The sequence below is a fragment of the Ipomoea nil genome, unplaced genomic scaffold (genome assembly GCF_001879475.1).
Source record: "Ipomoea nil cultivar Tokyo-kokei standard unplaced genomic scaffold, Asagao_1.1 scaffold1125, whole genome shotgun sequence".
NCBI lineage: Eukaryota > Viridiplantae > Streptophyta > Magnoliopsida > Solanales > Convolvulaceae > Ipomoea > Ipomoea nil.
Window position 1 is genome coordinate 652,839 of NW_017617553.1, and position 23,216 is coordinate 676,054.

The window sequence follows — 23,216 nt, forward strand, 5'->3', positions numbered from 1 at the left end:
TTATCTTTAGAAATGAAATAAGTTTATGTTTTTCAAAACCAAAAAAAAAAATTATGACTAAAGTGTCATCCCGCAGGTGAACCATATCAGATTGTTCATGTTGCACCATATCAGTTTATATTTTGCTCCACTTACCATTAATTTTTTGTCATTTAGTATTTTTTTTACAGATTTTTCAGTTACCAAGATGACATGGCACTGGTAATATGCTGATGCATGTGAAACTTTTTTCATGTTTTAGTGGACCCTAAATCGCTAAATAAATCATCTCAGGCTCACTGACTAGCTGAAAAGCTTCGAATTTCTGGTCGGTGATATAACGGCGGCACGATCTTAGCCCTTGCGGTGGCCATCTTCCGGGAGAATGACCATTTTATTTCTTGAATAATAAGAACAATTAACAAAAAGTGGCTTCAGTTTGGACTCTTCAATTTCATACGGTCTCATTTCAGCATCGAGTTTCGCCAAGCTTGCTAGAATTCCGAGCCCCATTTTGGCTCGACCGCGGCTACAATAGCTTCAATAGAAGCTAATCAAGCTATATTTTGAAAAGGATTAAATTAAGAGCTGCATGCAATTCATTGAATGGTGATGATGTCAGGCAACTTTCGGAGGAAAGCAACGTTGTTGAATCTAAGAATAAGATTATACTGATTCCGAAAAATATAAGTACTAAATTGCAAGTGACTGTTATTGCTCAATATTGTCCTCCATTAGGTAATCTGTCAAAGGGGGTTAAGTACATAGATAAATTAGTAATTTTAAATTTAGGTCTTTCATGTCCTTATCGAAAGAGGATCGGGAGTACGAAAATCGCCGGGCTCGCTAGCCACGGAAGCTGGAAGGCGTGTGCGTGGCGCAGAACGAGGAGATGGAGGAGGAAAAAGACAGCGAGAGGGAGAGTGACGGCGTGGCGATGACTGATTGCAGTAGAAAGAGGGAGGAGGAGTGAGCGGATCGGAGCGCGGCGCCGTCGTCGGAGAATCTGTGCTTGGGAGTTCATGGCTGCGACTCCTAGACAAACGGCATGGAAACATCCTCGTAGTAAATCCTGAAAGAGGAACGGTTCAAAGACCAAATTTTAAAATTATTAATTTATCCCTGTACTTAACATCATTTCGACGGATTACCTAACGGATGACAATATTGAGCAATAATACAGAACTCTTGGACTAGTTTATGACATCAAAGTCGTTTAAGAAAAAATTGAAAATAAAACCCACTATAGACAATTTGACTTGGTTTTTGACACTTCGAAATATCACACAATTGCAAAAATAATGACGAGGACATGCCTCTCACCTCGGCAATAGGAGTTTTGGCAACTGCCCCCATTCCACTGAGGCGGGCGCCGTCGGAGAATCTGTGCTTGGGAGTTCATGGCTGCGACTCCTAGACAAACGGCATGGAAACATCCTCGTAGTAAATCCTGAAAGAGGAACGATTCAAAGACCAAAATTTAAAATTACTAATTTATCCCTGTACTTAACACCATTTCGACGGATTACCTAACGGATGACAATATTGAGCAATAACACAGAACTCTTGGACTAGTTTATGACATCAAAGTCGTTTAAGACAAAATTGAAAATAAAACCCACTATAGACAATTTGACTTGGTTTTTGACACTTCGAAATATCCCACAACTGCAAAAATAATGACGAGGACATGCCTCTCACCTCGGCAATAGGAGTTTTGGCGACTGCCCCCATTCCACTGAGGCGGGCACCGTCGGAGAATCTGTGCTTGGGAGTTCATGGCTGCCACTCCTAGACAAACGACATGGAAACATCCTCGTAGTAAATCCTGAAAGAGGAACGATTCAAAGACCAAAATTTAAAATTACTAATTTATCCCTGTACTTAACACCATTTCGACGGATTACCTAACGGATGACAATATTGAGCAATAACACAGAACTCTTAGACTAGTTTATGACATCAAAGTCGTTTAAGACAAAATTGAAAATAAAACCCACCATAGACAATTTGACTTGGTTTTTGACACTTCGAAATATCACACAACTGCAAAAATAATGACGAGGACATGCCTCTCACCTCGACAATAGGAGTTTTGGCGACTGCCCCCATTCCACTGAGGCTCAAACTCATCACCTTCCACATAGAGAAGTAATTTTATTTTATTTTTGGTGTAAACCAGGTCCACCCGGTTCGCTTCGAGAGGCACAGAAGCTAGCCCAAAGGGAATTGTCACTTGTGAAAATTAAACCCGGGTTATCCCGGAATTCTCCTCCACAAAGAGAGCTCATTTGCCACTTGAGCTACCCTGTTGGGTTTCATAGAGAAGTAATTTGATATCATTAAATCAGAAGATCTTTTGTGCCTATTGTATATATATAGTTAACTTATAAATTTAACTAAAAGATGGGTTAGCTTAGATAGTAACATATCCAATTTTTTTCCCTAAATGGTAGGGGTTCAAATTCTATAGCATAAATTTATAGTGAGATTAAGTGTAATTCAATTTTTTATTTGTAATATTGTGTTTTTAATATCATTTTTAATATTAATAATGATATTAGTGATTTATAATATGTTTTCTATTCGAACTATTTTATCTAATTAATCATATTTCATATTTTGTGAAATTTTATTTGTAACATTGTTTTTTTCTTCCTCATTTTTAATATTAATAGTGATATGAGTGTTTTATTATAATATGTTTTCTATTCAAATTATTTTATCTAATTAATTATATTTCATATTTTGTTTTGAATATATAATTTTTATCTCATTTTGATGTATTTTAATTTTTTCATCCTAATTCACGATATTTATGACTCAGCCTTTCTCTCTCTCTCTCTCTCTCTCTCTCTCTCTTTTTTCAAAATATTCTCATTGGTTTTTAACTCTTTTGCCCCGACTGATGAAGATTTCTAAATCCGCTCCTGAGTGGAGCGAAATTAGGGATGGCAATGGATCGGGTGTGGGTCGGGGTGGGCTACATCCATCACCCGACCACCTTATATTTTCTTCACCCATCCACACCGCCAACCCGCATTGGGTGGACTTTTTCAAAATCCACCCCCACCCCCATCGGGTGCGGGTGCCCACTATGGGTACCCAGCACTTATAATCTTATTAATATTTTTTCAAAAAATAATATTCAAATTACCTACCCATAATAAAATAATAAAATTCATTAATTATATAAAACATAAAATAATGTAAATATTTAAATATAATAACTAATTTGTTAATTTTTAAAAATAAATTTAGTAGTTTAGATATAAAAATAGTAAAAATTTACATGAAGTTATAAAAAACTTTTATAAATGACTACAGGGTGGGTCAGGTGGGGTTCTAGGAAGGTTTTGTATATAGAACCTGAATCCAACCCGACCCACCGCGGGTTTATTTTTTTAAGATCCACCCCCGACCCATCACCCACTATCACTCAAAAAAATTCGATTCACGCGGGGTGAATTCGGGTGAATATCCACGGGGCGAATTGAAATTGCTATTCCTAAGCGAAATATACGTTATGAAATCTCATGGTGCGACATAACAATCCAATATAGTTTATGGTGCGGAATGACACTTTAGGCAAAAAAATATTCAAAGTTCACATTTTATAGCAATCAATTCGTTTATCCAAAACAAGCAATCAATCAATAGAGGCCAACTGTAATGTTTCTAAATTTGAGGGAATCAATTATGGTTCAACTCTCTTGGGAATCAACACCTTCATATTAGTGCACCAAGAAACTATTTTCTAAATTAAACTACAGTTTCATTTAACAATATACATTTGATAATATACATTTAATATATATGTGAGATTTATTATTCAGTTTCATTTTAAGCACAATATAGTTTAATTACGGTACAACTAAAGTATCATTCTTATTCAATTATAATTTCATATAACAATCTGCACTCATCAATATGTGATATGTGTTATTCAATTTCATTTTATATATATTGTAGTTTCATCATAACATCATAATTAAACGTATTGTTTTTTAATGAGTTTCAATGTTTTTCTTTTTCCATGATAAAGATGAGACAAAGTATCATGACAACACACACCTCATAAATGGATGAAATTAATAATGGAATGAATTCGAGTAAATGGATGGGTACTTAGTTTATTTATTTGTTGAAGCATGACAGCATGATGTCACTATTGTTGGCAAGAGCAGCATCAACGACAATAATTAGTAAACGAAATTCGTCATATGATGTCTATTTATCAATTTATGTATTAATTTTCATATATGTGATTTATCTTTTTTTTCTTGTCCTTAATTGATGAAAATAATTTATTTATTTATTTATTTGCTCAATGAGTTGGAAAATGATTTTTTCTTGTCCTTATTATAAATTTATTTCATGATATTCACTACTCTCTAATGATGTGTTATTTACTTATGGCTTTTTTAAACAAGCTCACTACGGACTATCGCAATTGAATAGTACTTAATTCATTGCACTTATTTCCAATATCATATTTATAATGATTTTACTTGTATCTCATTTAATTTAGTCGAATATGATACTCAATTCATTAATATTTGATTTTATTTTATTTTTTAGTTTTTGAGCATGCAATTTATAATACGCTGAGAGTATTTTTGTGATATCTATCTCATATGAAATTCAATTGAGGTGATTCAAGTCGTCCCTGGAAAGCTAATACAATCTTCTATAACTTCCATGTTAAGAGTTTTTACATATTTGGGACAAATCAAGGTGAAAAATGTGATAGATTTTGCTTGGCACAACAAATTTTGACACGGCATACGACACAATCATGTCAATTGTAGGTAATCAACCCGCGTTTTTATCCATTTGGGGGGGGGGGGGGGGGGCTTTTTGACGTTAGACGTCAAGAAAATGTTCTAAGACGTACACTTTTGGGAGCTTCATCCGCTCTTGGGAAGGTATTTTTATACCTCGTGAAGGATTGGAATCAAGATTTCTTCGTGGATTAAATAGAATTTTCTATGTTCTTCAAATGAGTTAATACCATCTAGGGTCCTCCGAGTATAGTGGTTTTGCCACATTTAGTCCTAAAATTTTAAATTGACTACCCGTGATCCTGTAACTATCAAATTGTTACCATCCGCGGTCCAAGTTAAATAACCACCCATGGTCCTTCCAAGAGGATCAAGACTGGTTAAGTTTTGAAAATTGAAGGACCATGGGTGGTTAACTTGGACCACGGATGGTAACATTTAGAAAGTCGAAGGACCACATGTGGTTGATTTACTTGGCACTGGTCTAGGGGTACGCCTGATATGGTGGAGCAGAAGCTGGACAGGGTCATGGTGACTAAATCATGGATGGAGATGTTTGAGGGAGCACGGGGATCTACTTTGCCATGTCCTTACAGTGTCCATATGCCGGTTTTACTGACACCCATTGTGGTAGTTCATCCACCATGACGGAGGAGGTTTTGTTTTGACAACTTGTGGCTACGGGAGGAGGTTTTCAGGGAAGTGGTGGAGCAAAGTTGGAGCACAACGGAGGGGCATGATGTGTTTCATAGATTTGAGGTTTGTGCCAGGGACATTGGTCGATGGGGGAGGACTTATAATAAGGAGTTTCAGTTTCGGATTGACCGGTGCCGGAACCAGCTTGAGTTGTTAAGGCCACGAACAGATCAAGTTGGCATAGCACATTATGAAAGGGTCGAATGGGAATGGTTGACTCTTTTGGAACAGCAGCATGTTTATTGGCGCCAAAGGGCAAAGGAGCACTGGTGGAAGGACGAGGATCTAAATACAAAGTATTTTCATAATGCTGTAAAGGCGCGTAGGAGGCGGAATAAGGTTGTGAGATTGAGGAGGGAGGATAATACTATGGCTGAGGGGTTCGAGGAGGTGGGAACCGTAATGCTTGACTATTATTGGGGGTTGTTTACGTCGCAGCCGGGGGATGACTCTGAAGTTATTGCATGTCTTTCTTCACTTGTGACACCTTTGGAAAATGAAGTTTTGGAACGGCGGGTAAGCATGGAGGAGGTGCGTAAGGTGGTGTTTGCTATGCATCCGGATAAGTCACCGGGGCTGGATGGCTTTGGGCCGGGGTTTTTCCAGCATTTCTGGAACACCATTGGAGGGGAGGTAACACAATTTTACCGACAATTTATGGAGACGACAACACTCCCGGATAAAGCTAATGATACATTAATTGTATTGATTCCAAAGAAACCCATGCCAGAGTCAATGAAGGACCTGCGGCCGATTGCTTTGTGCAACGTTTTGTATAAGGTTGCAGCCAAGGTATGTGCGAACCGGATGAAACCCCTTCTGGAAAATATTATTGCCAAAGCTCAGAGTGCTTTCGTACCTGGGCGCCTAATAACTGATAATATAATGTTAGCGTTTGAGGTACACCATTATCTGAAGAGGAAAACACAGGGTCGTGATGGGGTAGCTGCGCTGAAGATTGACATGTCTAAAGCTTATGATAGAGTGGAGTGGAGGTTCCTACGTGCGGTGATGTTGAGACTGGGTTTCAGTGATAAATGGGTAAATATCATCATGGAGACAGTGAGTGGTGTAAAGTACCACATTTTGCATGAGCAGAGACAGTTAGGGCCGATAGTGCCAGGCCGAGGGCTACGCCAGGGTGACCCGTTATCCCCATACCTGTTCTTGATGGTTGTGGAGGGATTGAGTGCTTTAATTGATGACCAAATGAGGCGAGGAATGCTGCGTGGTGTGCGGGTAGCAAGGGGGGCACCGGTGATATCTCACCTTTTGTTCGCAGACGATTGTTTCCTATTTATGCGGGCGGACACGGTAGAGAGTGTTAATATGAAAGAGGTTCTGGATGTATATGCAGAGGCTTCGAGGCAGGTGTTTAATTTTGATAAGTCCATGGTGTGTTTTAGTAATAATACAAGTCAGGCAAGTAGAAATGCAGTAATGAACACTCTAGGAGTCCGGCAGGGGGACACAACGAAGAGATATTTGGGGTTGCCATCATTAGTTGGGAGGAACAAAAAAGCTATTCTGGGGTTTGTTAACGACCGTGTTTTGGCACGGGTCAGAGGCTGGAATACCAGGTTCCTGTCTAGGGCTGGCCGGGAAGTGCTCCTGAAGAATGTGCTGCAGGCTTTACCTAGTTATGCCATGATGGTTTTCTCATTACCTGTGACTTTGTGTAGGGAGATTGAAGTTATCCTAAATCAATATTGGTGGACAGGGAAGGTAGCCGGGAATAATGGAATACGGTGGAAGGCTTGGAGTGCGTTATGTAGACCCAAGTCTAAGGGTGGAATGTGGTACAGGACACTGAGGGAGATGAATTTGGCACTGCTAGGCAAGCAGGCTTGGAGCCTTCTAACGAGGCCGGACTTGTTGGTTGCCCGGGTCTATAAAAGCAGGTATTACCCGCGCGTTCGAGCTTTATGGAAGCGGAGGTTGGCCATAATCCATCATACATATTGCGAAGTATTGTTGAGGCAAATAATGCAATCAAACAGTGGTACGACGGAGCATTGGAGACGGGAGAACTACGAGTATTGGAGAAGCACCGTGGTTGGTGATGGCGGAGGATCCATATGTGACAACACACTTGCATGAAACCGTAAGAGTGGCCCCGGTAAACTCGTTAATGAATGGTGCTGGGACTGGTTGGGATCGTGCTTGTGTCTTGGATCTCTTTAATGCTAGGGATGCAAGCTATATTCTAAATATGCCGGTAAGTGCTCGACGCCCTCGGGATGCTTGGGTATGGAATGGGGAATCATGGGGTGTCTATACAGTGAGATCGGGATATAGGTTGCTTATGGGTGAGTGTCAGTCTAATCGTCCGTGGAACATTATTTGGAATTTACAGGTGCCGGCTAAGGTGAAGGTGTTTGCATGGCAGTTTGCTAATAGTATACTGCCAACGAGGGAGGCTCTTGCGACGAAACGGGTGGCCTGTATGGTTGTTTGCCATATGTGTGGAGGGGCAGATGAGACGGACTCGCATTTGTTTCGGGATTGTCTCCATGCCCGAGCAGTCTGGATTGCGGCACAGTTGCCAACACTAACGCATGGCCAAGGTAATTTGATAAACTGGTTTTTTGAGCTGTTAACATACCTGAGTGATGATAAGAAATGCAAGTTTGTAATGTTGTGTTGGGCATTATGGACTAGCAGAAATGCAAGTGTTTGGCGAGGTGTGTAGTTTGATAGGGACCAGGTCTCACGGTAGGCGTTGTGTTACTGGCATAATTGGAGGGGGGTGCAGGAGGATGTTGCGGAGCACCGGGGGAATCAGGTACGGGATTCGCTGTGGGTGCCGCCAGGAACCGGGAGGATTAAGTTGAATACTGATGCCGCTTTTGACACCATTCGGAATAGAATGGGGATGGGGTGGGTGTTGCGAGATGATCAGGGACAGTTTATGGCGGCGAAGAGTGTTTGTGTACCGGGCCGGTTTAGTGTTGTGGAGGCCGAAGTGATGTACGTGCGTGAAGCTCTGACTTGGTTGCGTAGTACGGGAATGGGGGATGTGGATGTGGAGACAGATTCACAACTATGTATTAATGCTCTGAACTCTGATTCTTTTTTTACTGCTTTTGGTTTTTTAGTAGATGATGTAAAACATGTAGCCTCTTTGTTGAATGGGGTTAGCTTTAGATATGCCAGGCGATCTGCGAATCGTGCGGCCCATGTCCTTCTGTGTCAGGTCCCGGGGAGTGGTTAGAGGAACCCCCAGTTATCTTGTGTTGATTGTTGCGAGTGATTTAATGAATTGAGTTACGTTTTCCAAAAAAAAAAAAAAAAAGATCTAAACGTGGTAAAACCACTATACTCGGAGGACCCCATATGACATTAACTCTTCTTCAAATAGTTTCTTTGATTTCTTGTGTATTTACCTCCATGTTTAGAGGCTAAATTTTGTAGTACTTGAATTTATTATGAACCTGGAGATGACTCCTTGTGCTTACTTTTTTTTCTTGACATAATAATGTTGTTTTTCCTTTAATTCAATCGTAATCTATATCGTTCTTGAATTAATAATTCTAGATTATTAAATTCAGGGTCGTTTCGATAAAAATTGTGGTCCTGTGCGATATCTTAAATTGAACATTTTTTTGACTGCCTAACTGACCGGTTCGGGGATTTTTTTTTTTTTTTTTTGTTGAAAATGTGCGAAAAGTTTCGGAAGGCATAACTTTTGACTCGATTGTCCGATTTGGACAAATTTGTTCTCCCTATTTCTGCTATTCTTTTATATCCGACGTGAATGACATTAACTCATTAAAGGCCTCATAAGTTTTCTTGAACTCCATAAAATAAGTCTTTAGAGGTTTGTCAAACATATCGGCTCGATAGAAAGCCTTACAAACATCATAGATTCGAATAATGTTGCCCATACCCGAATACAAAAAATTGAGGGAAAAACCTAGACAAAATAGTATAAATGTATATATTCATGCCTCGTTAAAAACTTCACTAGGAAAACCACGTGGGAAAAACCTAGTTGAAGAAAAAAGTACATGATGTTTGTAAGAACATATTTTGTACTGATTGCCTCACTAAAAACCTTAACTTAAGAAAACCCTGTGGGGAAAAACTTAGTTAAGGGAAAAAAGAGTACAATCATAAGCCTTCAAGGCACAATCTGCATAATCTTTAGGATTTTGGGGTTTGTCCACTTAAGCAATCATTTTGCAACTTTTCCCCATTTATATTACTATATCATACTCATGCCTCGTTAAAAACCTCACTAGAAAACCCAGTGGGAAAAACTAGTTAAGGAAAAAGGTGCATGATGTATGTGTATTCTTGCTTTAGATTAACTGCCTCATTAAAAACTTTAGATTTAAAGAAAAACCCGTGGGAAAAACTTAACTAAGGAAAAGAGTACAACCGTTAGTCATCTAAGACACAATCTTAAGGATTGATTCATGTAAAATGATACTCCCCCTCAAGATAACAATCTTTAATTCCATACATTAAATTTCCAAACTGTATAGAGGAATTTTGTAAATAAATATATACAACTGTCAATTCAATAAATATACTCTATAATAATCTCGTGACTCTTCTGGAGTTAACGTGGTATAATATTAATATCATAGTATCTAGTCAAAAGGATTTCATTATATATCCTTTTATTGACCCTCTATGGGACAATGAGGTAAATATAGTACAACCAGTTTTGGAACTTGGCATTATAGAGATACAAAAGTAATAGCCAGTATTCAAGTAGCCATTATATATTTGTTTGTCTAATTATCCAATCAAAATCATATATAGGCTAACTGGTGTATAAAATTCTTCAATGAAAAATTTGATCTTCAAGTCGAGATAAAACTTATCTTTTCCAAGCTTTTGTTTCAAAATCTCCGTCTTTAGACATGAAATGATATCATCAAGCTCTTTAGATATTTCATTGATGCTTATACCATCAATATTGACTGAGATAATAAATGAGTTCATTATCAACTCTTTGCTGAGCACATAATGGTACATATTATTCCTTCTACATGAGGATAATAACCTCATTCGCAACTCTTTAAAGAGTAAATAATGACAAATAATAATACTTAAATAAATTCTCATTTCGGGAAAAATATATCCATCAGGGATTTCTCAAAATAAATTTAAATGCATATCTAAATTTATTATTTTACCAATTGTATTATGTAGCGGAACTTAATGCCATTTACCGTGGGACTGAATATTTGATTAAAATCAATCAAGGGTCTCTGCGTGAACCCATAGGCTACAAACTCACTTCATATTATATCACCTCATTATTCTTATTTCTCTTTTATGTACACACCCATTTGTAACCTTCGGGGTTAACTCTCAACGATGTATTGTAATAAAGAGAATTATTAATAATTAGCGAGTCGAGCTATGCCTTAATTGCTCTTATATACGTTAAATAGTCATGGCACTTCCGGTGCATAACTCTGGATCCAGACTATCATATAATGGAGCAATTTGTACAGGCTATTGTGTTGTCGACAACTATAATACTTTCATAAATTTCTCTCATATTTATAATAGTTTATGACAATATTCAAGTCAACCAGATTCTAGACATTTCCAAAAGATATTTTGATTTGGTCGTTCCGCATCCCTAGTATTACGTATGTTTGGTACACCTATAAATTTTATTAGGGTTTTTCGTTATCTGGACGAACGTCTGCAGGACATAATTGTTCAATGCTATTTCAAGAGTGACAATGTTTCTTTACTAGATCCTAGTATTATGATTCATATCTCTTTCACCCATAGATCTCCTACACTTCTAGTGTCAAGGAGTATCGGTAGATATGTTTGGTCCAAGTTTGGTGAAGGGATATGGGACCTAGTCACTCTTTTATGATCATTATGATCAAAAGGTATGTTTGGCAGATTATTTGTTAAAACCGCAAATAGATTATCTTCTGAACTTTCAGTTCAGTCTAACTAGTACATGGATTAAATAATGAAGATATTTTTATTCTATGGAATTTCTTGGCATTCTATTAAATTTGAACTTTTATCTCCCCCTAATACCGAGAAACAATCTTCATTAGGAAAGCAGACAACGTACCCAATTATATGTATTGCTCCCCTATCATGGGTTTTCAGTATTTAATCAATAGACGGAGGTTTCTTTGATAACCCTTTTAGAGGTACGTTGTGGTGGTGATATAAAAATAGAATGTGCACTAAAAATAACGCAGATAGGGAAATGTTTATTTTGAAAACATGTACTAGGTATAACAATCATAATAATCCTTGAAGGATTGATTTGTGATATGCCGTTAGTTAGATTTGAATAAAAATATTAGGAATTCCCCTTCACAATTTATTTGCTTCAGGCACACTAACATAATTAGACTAACTTTATAGTATTATCTAATTGGACGGTGTTTGCACTCGTCCTAACGACCCTTCCAGGGTTTGACAAAAGATTTGGGGATCATTTTTATCAAATAGTTATTGTCAAGGTTTGGTCCAAAAGTTAACATAGAAAATTAGAGCTCTTAGTTCACCTTCGGGTAAACCAAATTAAAGATCTCAGATTCAATTGAGTTCCGTATTTGAAGAAATAACTTAGCATCATCACGCAACCAAGTTTGTTTAGTTTTGTCATCCTCAGGAGGGTTTTCAGTCATATGGTCATCTTTGTCAATACTACGGATATATATTTTAATGATTCGTTTCCATTCCAAATGATTTGAGCCATTTAGTTTGTGATCTGTGATTCTTGCATTGACTAGAAGAATATCAGACACAACTACAGATTTATTCTCAGACATTAGGCTATCCAACAGGAAGATACCCCAATCCAAGGACATTGCCGCATTTGAACTTTTTCATATATATATATATATATATATATATATATATATATATATATATATATATATATGTGTGTGTGTGTGTGTGTGTGTGTGTGTGTGTGTGTTAGGGTTCCAGTGAGAACATGAGAGCACATTATGTGCATCCATCTAATATTTTTTAATAGTAGAGATTAGATTAAGTGTGTGCGAACGCGCATTAAATGTGTGCAAACACACTTAATCGCGTTTGCACACATTTAATGCGCGTTCGCACACACTTAATCTAATCTAGACCATTAAAAAATATTAAATGGATGCACACGATTTGTTCTCACCTAAGCAGGTGTTCTCATATGATCTTAAATAAATAAATAAATATATATATATATATATATATATATATATATATAAAATTATTAAATATAAAATGAAATCACTTAGATAATAATATTAATATTAATATTAATTTTCTTAAATTGATTAAGAATTTAGTAATTAAAATAGTTTAATTAAACGTTTATTATTTTTGTAGTGATATTTAATTTAATTTTCAATGAGTTTTATTGTTTAGGTTATAATACAAAAAAATAATTTAATATTTATTAGTTTAGTAGTGATATTTAATTCAATTATTAGCAAGTATATATATTAGGTAGGTTATCAAAATTAGGAGTTACAATGTTCACAATTTCTTTTTTATACAGTTAATTCTTGGAATGATTAATTGTAGTATTGCAAAAATCGCGCCTAGGCGCTAGGCTGCCCCCGTCCGCCGCGAGGAAGGCCGGAATCATCCTCCTCCGCGGCCGCATAACTAGACTGCCTAGCCGGTCAAATTGCCGGTTTTTTTTTTCTTCTTTTATTTATTTATTTTTTTTTTTGCGTTGTAAAGTTGGAAAAGTTTGGAAAGACATAACTTTTGACTCGGTTGTCCGTTTTGGACAATTTTTTTTTTTCAAAAAAATGCTTCTTTAGCTCTTAATTTTAGTTTTTTTTTTTAATGTATTTAGATGATTAAAACAATCTTTTGAACAATTTTACAACCACTTACGTAAATAGTTTCTAAGAAATAACTATGGGAACCTTATGTTTTATTAGTGAATTTTGATATTTTTATTTTTTATTTTTTAATTCTTTTTAATTATATTGAAAAAATTAAAAAAAAAATTAAAAAAAAAATCGGTGCCTAACGTGTTTTGCAACATTGGTTAATTGATTATTGACTTTTACTAGTTTTTATTCTTGATCTTTATTCACTGTTGCAAAAATCGGTCTAGGCGCTACTAGACCGTGGTAATTTTAGTTAAAAAAAAAAAACTAGTAAAAGTCTCTGTGGTAATTTTAATTTTAATTATACATACAGACATACATACATACATACATACATACATACATATATATATATATATATATATATATATATATATACCCACACATGTGCACTATTTTTTTTTTAGTTAGCCGCATAGGCGCTTGCCTAGGCCGCCTAGCGGCGCTAGGCGCTACTCTACCGCCTGACTAGCGCCTATTGCAACCATGCTTTTAATTTGATCATAATCGGTCATTAAATATTGATTTTTTTTTACAAAAATAGACCTATGATTAAATATTCATTTAATATGCATTAAATTTAAGGGTAATAATATAAAAATTAACTAGTAGAATCACCTCTACGGATTTACATATTTAAGGGTGTTGAAATAAAATATATAGGCCCTGTTTGGTAAAAAATTGGCCTATAGGTCAATTTTGGCTTATTTGATCGCTATTAATTATTTGATTTAGTTAAAATATCAATACAAATGCTTGATTAATTAGCTTTTTGCAACTTCAAAATGCTAAAATTCAAAAAACTACTCCAAGCAAATTTTTCAATTAGTTTTTTTTTTTTTTAAAAAAAAAAAAAAAGAGAAATTATACCAAACAGCTATCAGCTAATAGCTAATTTACCAAACACTTTTCTAAAATCAGCTAACTTATCAACTAGTTATACCTTCTAATTAACACAATCAGTTAACAGCTAACAGCCATTTACCAAACAGGGCCATAATCGCTTCAAATTTGGGGCTGGTCCAAATTGACTTATGCATCAATTAACATGTTCTTCATTCCCACTAATGATGAATCTACTTATGAACCGGGGTGTGGGGGGTCCTTAGTGTTGGGGTTCAACCTTTCTGGAATAATGAATCTACTTATAAAGTTTGTGAATCCAATTTTTTCAATTCACTAACAAGTTAATGTTTACATTATTATCCTTAAATTAATTTATCACTTACTAAATAAATATTTAATTCGATAACCAAATTTGAAACAAAACCAATTGACATTTGACAATGGATCATTTATGGTCAAATTGAGGCAAAAAATGGTAATGTCAATACTCAAGGGAGAATTCTTGGAATTAACTCTTTTTTTTTTTTTTTTTTTTAATATCATGAACTATTATTTATTTTGTCTTTTTATTTAAAAAAATTTATTAACTCTAATCTTTAAAAGAACAAACAAAAAATCTATATATATATATATATATATATATATATATATATATATATATATAAGTAAAATCCTCCTACATCATTTTTCAGTCCAAACTTTTTTACTCAATTACTTAAATATTTTAGTTTTAATTATTGGTCAAATAATTAATAAACCTTATTTGGTAACCAAATATTTAATGAAAATTAATTAACATATATTAATATATTAATTAATAATAATATTGCATATTTATGATATTGCATATGTGAATCCTATGCAATACCATAATTATGAAATACCATAATTAAGACAGAGTATATATATAGCATTAGTATCGATTTATTATTTTTTAATTTTAATTGTAAAATATTTACAGAGTATTAATTTCATATATGGTCAATTTTTTGTGGCTATAAAATGATAGAATTTGTCTCTCCCTGTACTACTCGATCAGAGATTCAAGAATCAGATTCTCTCTCTAAGGGTTTTTCAAGAAGGGTGGATTTCCTTTCGTATGTATTATCTCTCGATTTTCTTTTCAATTTCTGAGTTTTCCACATGTATGTGTATGTTTATCAACATGTCTTTCGTGTGCAGACATTTCAAAAGCGAATAGAAATTTTCTCATAACGTTGGACAACGCTTTATGTATCCAACTTGGGTGATGAAGTTTTGAACAACAATATTTTTGCAAATTTTCTCTGTTATATTTTTTTAATTCTTATTTCAAATTTATTCATACACATAGATAATCTGGTTGTGTGCATGCAGGAACTGTTTTCATATATTGGTTCTTTGAATTCGTCCACACTCCACATAGATTTTTTTATTTTTATTTTATTTTTTATTTTTTATTTTTGTAGAGAAGATACAGATCTAGAAAGATTGATCGGGAAGCAATAGAATTCGTTGCTCATCAAGTGGATAAAGTTTGAGGAGGGACGGATTCTGTGTATATGTAAAGAGATATAGAGGTGGTAGGGAATATCCCGACCGACATAGCTTCACCACGGCCGAGAAGCCTTTGTCCTTTTCTCTTTGTCTTTGCAGGTAACAGGTCGGGCTCCTTGAGAAGAACCCGGTCGGGGGCCGACCGGGAGTTGCCCGAGCGACGGTGTCGACTGCCGAGCGGTAGCCCTTTGGCGAGAGAGCTGACGAAAGACACGTGGCGATTCTCTACGACGACAGACAGGGCACCCGGGAGGGCGACACGTGGTGGCTACGTGGAGGACATGCCGAACGGCTGGAATCCTGTCCCCGGCATAGCGGCTATAAATACCCACAGTAGCTACAGTGTAAGGGACTTTTGGACGATCGGTAGGTTGTTGTTAGAGAATCCCGACCGCAGTCAGTCGGTACTCAGAGCAACCAAGTAGATTGTACTTAGGGCCTTTACCGTGATCAATAAAGATATTTACTAGCTTTAATTGGTCTCGTGTTGTTATATATTGCTCACGTATAATTAGCAGTATCATTTTGGCGCCGTCTGTGGGGAACCGTGCAAGAAACCAACGTCTTGACGAGCACCCGATCATTACATCGACATGTATCCGTGGGCACACAACAACTTTGCCGACGACCAGGCGGATGCGGCGAGCTCCTCCGACCACTATGCTACACAACAGCAGGGTCAGACGATGGACCTCAACCTCAACCTCTCACCACCGCATCCATCAAATGCATACCCGGCCGCCTAGCAGCCGGTGAATTACATACAACCGGGATACCCAACACCCGGTCTGCCATACCAGCAGCCGCCGATGATGTATCCCGCCCAGTATCCGTACCCGGTCCCACCTCCACCGTATGGGTATTGGCCAGGCCAACCGATGTGCTACACTTCCCCGGTTGGTTATCCACCATATACGCCTGCTTATACAGCTCCAGCCGCCGCCCCTCCATTACAACCGACCGCACAAGTAGAGCCGCAGCGTCAGTCCGCATCCCGGGCTCGACGCTCGGCTCATTCGCGGTTGGGGTCGGGGGGTGCTGATGCGATGGAGGCACCAGCTCAGGCCGTTCAAGCGGAGGACCCTGAAGAAGTTGCCCGAGCGGTAGCTTTTGATCGTCTTCGACCGGAGATGCGCCAGCGTTTGGGACCCCAAGACCCGAACCGCGGGCAAGAAGACGTACAAATGCAGGAAGCTAGCCACGAGACTTCATCCGGATATAGCGGGTCGAGATCTCACCGACGGCGACGCGCTCGGGATACAGCCCAAGCCGCTCAAGCCGCCGAGCTCAACGAAACCCGAGGATTACTCTATAACCTCCAGGCGGAAGTTGCGCAGCTCAGGAATGCGTACCCTGGAACGCCCCCGGTCAGCCAATCGACCCTGCACCAGACGCCTTTCACAGCAACGGTAATGGCCCAGCCTTACCCGCTTGACTTAAAGGTCTCTGGGGAGAAGAGTTATGACGGGCGAGCAGATCCTGAGGCCCACGTGAATGATTTTTTCAGCAACATGATGCTGAAGGGCGTTTCGACGCCGTGATGTGCAGGGCCTTCTACTCAACCCTCACCGGTCGGGCGGCGGAGTGGTTCCGTACCCTGCCACCGGGGTCGATCGATAAATTTGAGACCCTGGCGATCAAATTTGTGAGGAAGTTCATCACTTCCAAAGTGGTGAGGAAGTCCTACATGTATTTCGAGAAGGCCAAGCAGCTAGAAGGGGAAAGCTTGACCGATTTCCTCGTCAAATGGAAAGCGGCGGTCGGGGAGGTCGAGCCTATGGACGATGCGACCGCCACCCACATGCTTCACATATCTCTCCGGGCGGGACATTTGTATCAGGACTTCATCCTACACCCCCCGACCACTTACGAGGAGGCCCTTCGGAGGCGAATGCCGTCAAGCGCTTGCAGGAGGTCGGCTCTTCGTCCCGTAAACCGGCCGGCCGGGCGGAACATAGGTCGAGAGATGACAACCCCCGATCCCGCACCAGGCTTGGAGAATTTACGGCCTTGAACCGATCCGCAGCGGAGGCCATGCAATACGCCCAGTCCTGCAACCTCATCAAACTCCCCCATCCCGATCGAGACGGCCCTGACAAGAGTAAGCACTGTGCTTACCATCGATGTGCTGGGCATGACACGGAGGAGTGTACCCACTTGCGCCAATTGTTGGAAGATCTGCTTAACAGGGGAAAATTGGACAAGTGTGTGGGGAAGAGAGAGGAAAACAAAAGGAACACCGATCGGAGGGATCATAGACGTTCCCATCACCGCTCTGATCGATCTGGGCAAGACAGAAGGGATGATCGTCATGATGACCGACGGGACCCCGACCCTCCGTCCGGTAGCCGCCCGTCCGGAAAGCCTACCATCCACGTCATTTTTGGTGGGCTGGAAGATGCTTCCCGACCGCGGACTAATTGCCCGGTCGCAATAGTGGATTCCCGGGGAACCGGGAAGAGGCAGAAGATGGAACCCATAACCTTCACCCTTGAGGACCAACCTACCAGCAGTGATCACGGCATGGAGGCGCTCGTGGTCACGATTGACGTTAAGGGGACAGACGTCCAGAGGGTTATGGTTGACACGGGCAGCAGTGTGAACGTCCTATACTTGGACGTGTTTGAGAAGCTTGGCCTCGACAGGAAGGAGCTGACTCCGGTCGGTGTACCACTGTCAGGATTTACCGGGGCTCTTATTTACCCCGAGGGAAAAATAACGCTCCCGGTCGAGATCGGCACACCTCCAAAGTCGATCCAAACGGAGCTAGAATTTGTTGTGGTCAACCTCCATTGCGTCCACAACATTATCTTGGGCCGACCCGCCATTATGAAGATCGGTGGGATAATTTCTATGCCCCACCTGTGCATGAAATTCCCCACCCCGCATGGGGTCGGCGTGGTCCGTGGCGATGTTCAATCCGCCCGGAAGTGTTACACCCGAGCGGTCAATAGACGTGACTCCGGTCCATCTTCCCGGGTGAACACCATAGCCAAAGAGGAGGCTAAGGAACGGAAGGAGCAGCCTGAGCCTTCCGAAGAAATTGAAGAAGTTCCCCTGTCCGAGGACCGCCCGGACAGGAAGATAAAGATTGGACGAGCCCTCACCCCCGAGATCCGAGCGGAAGTTCTGGCCGTGCTCCGGGAGTATGCTGATATCTTTGCATGGGGGCCTGAAGATATGCCCGGGATCGATCGGTCGGTCATCTGTCACAAATTGGCCGTCGATCCCGCAGCTAAGCCGGTCGTGCAAAAAACACGACACCTTTCCTCCGATCGCCGCGAGTTTGTAAGAGAAGAAGTCAAAAAGATGGCGGCGATCGAGCACATCCGTCCGGTGGTCTATCCTGAGTGGGTGGCAAATATCGTTCTTGTTCCTAAGCCCCCAGCATGGAGGATGTGCATCGACTTCACGGACCTCAACAAAGCCTGTCCGCTCGACCCGTATCCTCTACCGAGCATTCATCAGATGGTCGACGAGACGGCCGGGGCCGAGTTAATGAGCTTCATGGATGCCTTTAAGGGATACCATCAGATCATGATGCACCATGAAGACGAAGGCAAGACAGCCTTCGTGACCCCGGATGGGCTGTATTGTTACCGAGTGATGCCGTTCGGCCTCCGAAATGCAGGAGCGACCTACCAAAGGATGGTCAACATGCTCTTTGCTGATCTACTGGGCCGAACGATGGAAGCTTACATCGATGATATGCTGGTCAAGAGTCGGGACCGATCCGACCACACTCGGGACCTTCGGAGTGCTTCCAGATCATGAGGAAGTACCAGTTGCGGCTGAACCCGACCAAGTGCACATTCGCGGTTCAGACCGGCAAGTTCCTCGGCTATATGATGACCAAGAGAGGAATCGAGCCTAACCCGGCCAAAGTAAAAGCGATTCTGGACATGCAGCCACCTTCCACCGTTCGGGAAGTCCAGCAATTGACCGGTCGGTTGGCAGCCCTCAGCCGGTTCCTCTCCAAGCTAGCCGAGCGCGCTTTACCTTTCTTCAAGGTATTGCGGAAGGTTAATGGATTCGTCTGGGACGAAGAATGCCGAGCGGCTTTTGATGAGCTGAAGGAGTATCTCATGTCACCGATCGTGCTCTCAAAGCCTGAGCTCGGAGAAGAGTTAGACGTGTACCTCGCCGTGTCCGATCGTGCAGTAAGCGCAGTGTTGTGCCGAACCGATCCGGAAGGGGTCCAGCGACCAGTGTACTATGTAAGCCACGCGCTACATGGTCCCGAGCTCCGGTACTCCCGGCTAGAGAAGGTCGTCTACGCCTTGTACATTGCCGCGAAGAAGTTGGCTCCCTACTTCCAAGGTCGAGCAATTCGCGTGTTGACCGATCAGCCGATCGGGCCAGTCCTCCGAACTGCTTCGTCATCAGGTCGCCTAGTCAAATGGGCGTTAATGTTGACCCAGTACGCGATCGAGTACCGACCAAGACCGGCAATTAAAGGTCAAGCTCTTGCGGACTTCTTGGTTGAGTGCACCGCCCGGGATACCCGGCCCCCTAAGGTTGCGGATCCCGAGGCTGAGTGGTGGTCGCTGGCTACAGATGGGTCGAGTAGCAAGAAAGGAGCAGGAGGAGGAGTGGTGGTCACGAGCCCGGAAGGATTCAAGGTCTACTTTGCTCTCATGTACCAGTTCCACCCGACCAACAACGAAGCCGAGTACGAAGCGTTCGTTAACGGCTTACAGTGCGCTCGGGACTTGGGGGCTGAGTACATCCGAGCTCAGACAGATTCCGCGCTCGTGGTCGGGCAAGTTCTCGGGGATTATGAAATCAATGGAGAACGTCTGCAGCTTTACCGAGATCTTGCCATGGAGAAGCTTGCTCAGTTCCGGGGGTATACCGTCCGACACATACCCCGATTGGATAACGCCGATGCAGATATCTTATCCAAATTAGCTCAAGACGCCCCGGAACACATGTCGAAGATAGCTCGGATCTTGGTGATCCCAAGACACAGTATTCACCGTCTACCGGTCAATCCCATCCAACCGGTAGATGACAATTGGATCACCGATCTGAAGGAGTACCTCGAGCACGATCGCCTCCCAGACGACCCGCAGCGTGCTCGGAAGGCCAAGCTAAGAGCCCCAAGGTTCCAAATCTTGGACGGTCGTCTATATAGGCGATCGTATGGAGGCCCCCTCATGCGTTGCTTGACCGCATTTGAGGCTGAGTTAGTCATGAAGGAACTGCACTCGGGAATTTGCTCTTCACATCAAGGAGGCCGATCCCTGGCCCGTCGTATCATGCTGATCGGGTACTATTGGCCGTCCCTCCAGCTGGACTGTGAAAAGTTAGCTCGGGAATGTGAGACGTGCCAACTGTACGCCCGGATGCCTGGACGACCGGCAACCTTTTATCAGCCGGTCACGACCGCAATTCCTTTCGCTAGGTGGGGAGTAGACATCTTGGGCCCCTTCCCTCAGCTCTCTGGTGATTGCTGTAATTTGGGGCAAACAAATAATACCCGGAGTATTCGGGTTGTCGAACCACAGAGAGGTGGTGTACTAATCACTAGCTACTAGGTTACTCATATGAAACTAATCCGAACAAAACTTGAAGGTTGATTGATTGCATAAAATAATAAGCAGAATAAAATAAGTAACAAGGTTTTGTAGACAATAGAGCAAGATAGGATTCTTGGGATCACAATGTTTAATCACCTAGTGCCAATTAATGTTTGTAATATTTGGTTTGGAATTAAGATTTGTATGGGAATGCAAAGTGGAATCGAATTACTCCCGTAATCTCTATTCCTAGTGAATTTCCACTCCCATGGCTTAAACACCCAATAAGATCAAAGATCAGCATTCAATTATTCCTAATTACTACCATCTCCCGATGAGCAATAATCTAGAATAAACTTCCCCTAATAAGTTCCCCTTTCCCAAGGACCAACCATTAGGTGCAATCGTGTGTGCCCTAATTTATGCCCCAATTCCCATTGGTGACACAAACATGGCTGTGAAGCTAGTAATTTAGGCCTTTAACCACCAACAACAACAGATTAAAACAAGATTGCAACACAAATCATAAAACCAAACATAAATATATTAAGAAATTAACGAACTAGACACATAGGTTCATAAACAAATTCACCCAAAAATCCCTAAGGAATTTAGCCAAGCATGGCTAAATTATACATAGCAAATATAAATAAAGAATCACAAATCATCAAAAGAGTACAAGAATTGACCAAGCGATTCTCCCGAATCTCCGTGGCTTCCTCCTTGCTTCCAAAGATAACTTGAGCCTCTTGATTTCTCTCTTTCTTGTCTACAAAGAACTCTGAAAATCTCTCGGGTCTTTAGGGTTGAGGAAGGAGGGATTTTATAGTGGGTACAAAGTTGAGATGAAATAGGAATCTTGTACAAAATTGGACTCAAATTATAATTCCTATATTTAAAATAAGAAATTGCCGTTCCACTATTTTGGTTGGAATGTTATTATAGCTAGCAAGCTTTGACTTAGGAAGGAGTGTCCCAATGATTAGGGAATAATTGTTGCTCCAACATTGCAGCCCACCATGCAGTAAGCTTTGCCGCATGAGTAATTCTTCGCGTCATTCTCGACGCGTCGAGCTATGGCTCGACGCGTCGAGACCTGATGGTCTCGATCGGAAGACTTTCTGGAAATTTTCGACGTGTCGAGCCTTTAGCTCGACGCGTCGAGTCCTCTGGGCACCGAACTTGTCCAAAATTGCTCAAAACTCATCCTTGAACTTCCCTTGCTCATATCTTTGACCTAGAATGGTTCAAAAACACTAACAAACACCGTAAAACATTCAAAACAAGTGTGAACCATAATTAAATGATAATAGCAAGGAAAATATGTATTAAATAGACAAAATTAAAGAACTTAATCACTGTGATGATTCAAAAATAACTATAATAACAAGCAAATATGTGATAACATCACCCCCTCACACTTAGGCTTTTGCTTGTCCTCAAGCAAAACCAAGGAATAAAATCACAATCAAAACATACAAATTACTCATGCTCTCTCTTGCACAACCTTTCAAACCACCAACCCACTTGCTACAAAACAACAAGCTTCAAGAATCAAATTAGTTTGGCACATAAGAGACCCATTTCCAAGCCAACAACCAAGCACCAAGAATTTAAAGTGTGTGAGGACCAAGTGTGTACAAGTACTCAGTTGAGATTATGCAAGACACGGTTCATGAATGAGATCCCATAGGCTTGCCTTTCATACTCCCCTAGATCAAATCTAAGAATACATGCTGAGATCAAATAGGACTTTATTAAGCTTGTAATGGGGCTACGGGTGATGGCTAACAAAGAAGTGATATGGAAAAATTAATCAAAAAGAGAGAATGTCACAATTTATCTAAACTTTTCAAAATTTGGAAGAGATGAGATAATCATAATTCCAAGGGGAAAATTTCTTTTAAGAACTGAGCAACTCTTTGGTAAAGTGGGGATCCAAACTCAAAAACTTTCAATCTCTTTTTTTTTTCTTTTCATTCTTTTCTTTGTCTTTGGACTTC